The sequence below is a fragment of the Apium graveolens genome, chromosome 7, assembly GCF_009905375.1.
Source record: "Apium graveolens cultivar Ventura chromosome 7, ASM990537v1, whole genome shotgun sequence".
Classification (NCBI taxonomy): domain Eukaryota; kingdom Viridiplantae; phylum Streptophyta; class Magnoliopsida; order Apiales; family Apiaceae; genus Apium; species Apium graveolens.
In genome coordinates, this window is record NC_133653.1 from 90,657,061 (window position 1) to 90,662,481 (window position 5,421).

Sequence of the window (5,421 nt, forward strand, 5' to 3'; positions counted from 1 at the left end):
TCATCGTTATTACCCTTAGCATGAAACGGTGATGATATTAATCGAACAACACGAAACAGATAAAAGCCAACTTTCGTTGTACTAATACCATTCTACCGAACATCCACAATTAAGATAGAATTTGAATAGGCATCAATTATGTTGAGACCCTATATGTCTACAGAATTTGACAACATATCGATCTAAGCGCAAGTTATTCTTTATGATTACACAGGGCAAGTAAAACGGTTAGAGATACCCACTAATCATGCATATACATACATGAACCTATGCTAGCATGGCAAGTTCTAAACCTCAAGATCCACCGTCGCTTCACAGGAGATTAACAGACTATCTTATATATTTGTGACGCACATAAGACGAATAAGCATAACTTATGCTAGATATCATACAATCATCACACACTAAGGTATTAAACAACTAACTAAAGAAATCCATAGTAAATCCGTTACGACCCCATGATCACGATTAGCCCATGACAGAACTCATCGTCACCATGGGTTCATATGAAAACATGATGATAACACACAATATAAACTAATAAAAATACTTATTAAAACCAGAGTACGTCACAAGAGTAATAAGGTTCAAAGTAAAGAAAACTAGCATCCATTGATACAACGAATAAAAGATTCACAAGAAAATGTATGCTTCCTCTTCTTCGTTGCGATGTGCTAAAACGGTCTTCTTCCTTCTCTCCTTGGTCCTTGCTTGAGACCACCTTTTTTGTGAAACATCTTTGAGAACTACTTATATAAAAGCCCACAAGAACCAGCCGTCTCAGAAGTCCAATAGAATAAGGATTATAAAAAATCAGTATTTAAAATTCTCGACCCTGAGCGGCCGTCCAACATTCCTGAGCGGGCGCCCAAGCTCCTGAGCGGCCACCCAGCATTCCTGAGCGGGCGCCCAGCAGGCTACTGGAAAATTTCTCATTCTGCTCCCGATTTCTGCTACATTCTGCTCCTAACTTCCCACAACCAATGCCAAGCACTTCCCTAGGCTTATTTCTGATGAATTCTTCCTACATACGCAAGTTATACCCTAAAATGCAAAAACACTAGAAAAACGCATCAAATACACAAAATACCTGATTTCAAGACATCAATTCAAGCCATTATAAGACATTCTAAGTGGTATAAAATGCCACTTTTCACACCCCAAACTTAAATCGATGCTTGTCCTCAAGCGCCACAGACTCAAAAACAAAACAAAAACATGCATGAATGCAATCTACATGAAATGCAGCGATCCCCCTCACAATGGCTAAACCAACCAACTCATAACATCTCAACAAATGCAATTAGGAAAATAAAGATCAATCAAATCATGCAAACTAACATACAACTAGAAACGTGGTGTGTGCGGATGCTTAACAGATATGCTTCGAAACTAGATCAATTATCATAACTCGATTATCCTCAAGGCAATCACATGATTATACGACGAATAAATTCTAGGCATAAAATGACTTATAACACTTCAAGATCACTGGAGCTTATTACGGAATCATGCTTTTATTCAATACACAACAAATGCTTATTTGATCGTGCAATGAGTGAGGTCCACAAAAGACTTATGCAATGGCATCCATTTAGCGAGCATTAGGTTAGCGGATCCCAGACTCTAAAAGCCTTAGGTCACTAGGCACAAAGTCCCCTAAGAACTTAATAACTCGAATATCAAAGAGCCCACTCGTGATCAATTATGCATTAACTCTTTATTTTTTTTTCTTTTCCTTTTTTTTCTTTTTCTTTTTTTCTTTTATTTTTTTCTCTTTTTTTTTTCAAATTTCTGAGCAAGTCCGTTTCGCTTCATCTTGCTCAACCCTAGACTACTCGCATAAAAATACGAGCCGGCTACTAGCCATTTGACGCCTAGCCACAATTAGCAATGAATTCCAATTTTTACTCCAATTTTTTTCTTTTCATGCCTTTTATCATTAAGAGCCTATCATAAATTCTAAGCATAATCAATAGATTAACCTCAAAAACCATCAAACCATGACAACCGTCTAGTCCTTAAGCATACTCTAAGACTTAGTGAAATTACAAGTGTTTCCAGCATGCATGTCAACCTACAAGACTCAATTATCACTCTAACGCTATCACTACACTTGCATCAATATCACAAATCAATCGGTAAAGCAATGCAAAAGGGATCATGGTATATGCATGAGCTAAATGACATGATAAATAAAGCTAATAAATAAAAAAACTATTATATGGCAAAAATATGCAACTATATGACTAAACTATCATGAATATGCAACTACATGACACACACACAAAAATATTCCTTAACTACCACCTCCAAACTTAAAATCTTCACTGTCCCCAGTGAAGGTAGTAGAAAGGAACACAGGGTATACCTACTCGGAGAAATCAACATCATCACCCTCAGAGGGTGGAGTGTCAGGAGGCGGATAAGCAGAGTCCTCACCAAAAATGGGCCACTGGATGATAGCTGCAAGGCCTCTGAAAGCAGTCCCAAGTATAAGGGTGAGCCCCTGAGCGAACCTACTCTGCGACTCATACATCGCATCCATCCTCCTCGACAGCCTCCTATACTGGGCATCGGCCATCCCAACACCTTTCTGGGCTCTAAAAGAGCCTGCCTCATCACGGACCTGACTGGGCCTAGCCATGGTAGCACCAGCTGCTGGACATCCTCCTAGAAGACGATATCCCAAACCATGCTCCTTGGGCTCTGCATCCGTCTACTCCTGTATCGCATTCAGAGTCGCTGAGTCAATAGAAGCGGCTGGCATCTGCAACTGCTCGTGAGAAGGCCAATGAACTCCCACTGCTCTGCACAGCTTCGTGACAGTAGATGCATAAGGGATGTTCATGTGTTTCGCCCCGCTCAAAAACTTCAAAATCCCTTGGTAGATGAACTCACCAAGGTCCACATAATACTCCTTATTCAAGATCCCCCATAACAACCTTGCTCTCTCGATAGTAACCTCATGTGCATGCGAAGTAGGCAAAATATTAGCACAAATAAAGGCATTATACGCACGGGCATACCTATTCATCGCAACTGCGGGAAAAGAACGATACTCGTTAGTTCCCATCTTTAACTTCCACACCGTGCCCGGCTGACAGAGAGTAGCACAAATTAAATCCAAATCAAAGTTCTCGGGGGTCTTCTCATTCCAATCCTCCTCCGTGGGCTTCCTTTGTCGCTGTCCAATCACACGACGAATCTCCGCAGGCTGATAATCAACAGTAAGCCCACAAACAACCGTAAACCCATTCTTTTCAGCCTTGGCATTCGCATAAAACTCGCGAACCACACTCATTGGAACCACCTCCGACGACTCACAAAAAGAAATCCACCCTTTCTCCGCAATCATCGGTAACAACTCACCATCCCTCCCCGATGGTAAAAATCCCCTCTCCTTCAAAATTTGCTTAGTCAGAAGCCTAGTATACTCCTCCTCAACAATCTTATCCATCAAACGAGGTCTCGCAGCAGTTCCCCTCGAAGAATCAACAGTAGGAACGGTGCTACTGCTATCAATAGTTAGGGATCTCTTAGGTGCCATTAAAATTGAGAAAAAGTGTTTAAGAGTTGTGTTTTGAGTGTATGAGAGAGTTTTAAAGTTGAAAGTATATGGGAGTGTATATGGAGGGGTTGTGTGTATATATATGGTAGGAATTAGGGTTAAATTAGAGTAAGAGTGGGGTTTGTGGGAGATAAAATGTGGGTTGTGTAAAAGAAATCGTGGGTTGTGGGTTTGTATTTTGTTTTTGGGTTTTTCTGATTTTTTTATAAGAAAAAAATTCTAACAGTCGGGTCCTGAGCGGCCGCCCAACATTCCTGAGCGGGCGCCCAAGCTCCTGAGCTGCCGCCCAGCAATCCTGAGCGGGCGCCCAAGGGGTTTCTGGAAAAAAGTTTTTCCTGCCCAATTTTTTTTGATTTTTTTGGGTTTTTTGGATATGGTACTAACTTCTAAAGGTTCCTAAAGGTTAAAGTCTTGGGTTGCCTCCCAAGAAGCGCTTCTTTTACGTCATTAGCTTGACGTAGAGGAGTTCGATCAAGTTAACAATAAAACGGCACTAACCACTTCCCGGTTTGCCGTGTCCCTATAGTAATGCTTCAATCTCTGACCATTAACCTTGAATGCTTGGTCCGGATCATTCTCAAATATCTCCACTGCTCCATGTGGAAACACAGTTTTGACAATAAAAGGTCTAGACCACCTTGATTTTAACTTTCCAGGAAAAAGTCAGAGACGGGAGTTGAATAAAAGAACTTGTTGCCCCGGCACGAATAACTTAGGAGATAGCTTCCTGTCGTGCGACCTTTTTACTTTTTCCTTGTACATTTTGTTGTTCTCGTACGCTTGAAGTCGAAATTCATCAAGTTCATTTAACTGAAGCATTCATTTCTTCCCAGCTGCATCTAGATCAAGGTTCAACTTCTTCAACGCCCAATAAGCCTTATGCTCAAGCTCCGCAGGTAAATGACATCCCTTACCATAAACAAGTTGAAACGAGGATATCCCAAGTGGAGTCTTGTATGTTGTTCTATAAGCCCAAACAGCTTCATCGAGCTTTAAAGACCAATCCTTCCTTGACGGACAAACAACTTTCTCTAGAATGCGCTTGATCTCTCTATTAGACACTTCAGCTTGACCATTCATTTGCGGATGATAGGCAGTAGCAACACAATGATTCACATTGTAGTGCTGCATCATAGAAGTGAACTTACGATTGCAGAAATGCGATCCCTCATCACTTATGATTACCCGTGGCGTTCCAAACCTTGTGAATATCTGTTTATGGAGAAAATTCAACACTACCTTTGCATCATTCGTCGGTAGACCTTGACTTCTACCCATTTCGAGACATAATCTACTGCCAGCAAGATATACTGATTATTGCAGGATGAGACAAATATTCCCATGAAATCGATTCCCCAAACATCAAAGACCTTGACTTCAAGCATCATATTTAAAAGCATCTCATCCTTTCTAGTAAGATTCCCCACTCTTTGGCAATGATCACACCTTAAAATGAACTAATACGCATCCTTAAAAAACATAGGCCAGAAAAAACCTGCTTACAAAATACGAGCTGTCGTCTTTTCACCACCATAATGTCCACCATAAACTGTGGAATGGCAGTCTCGTAATATCTCCTCCGTCTCACAGAATGGGATACATCTCCTGATGATCTGGTCAGCTCCCTGTCTAAACAAATATGGTTCATCCCACATGAACCACTTCACCTCATTCGGAAACTTCTTCTTTTGAGCTGCATTCATATTAGGAGGCATTATATTGCTGACAAGATAGTTCACAATATCTGCGAACCATGGCTCTTCCTCCTGAACTGCGAACAAATGTTAATCCGAAAAAGATTCGTTGATCAATGTCTTATCATGTGAAGTCGAACCGGGATTCTCCAATCT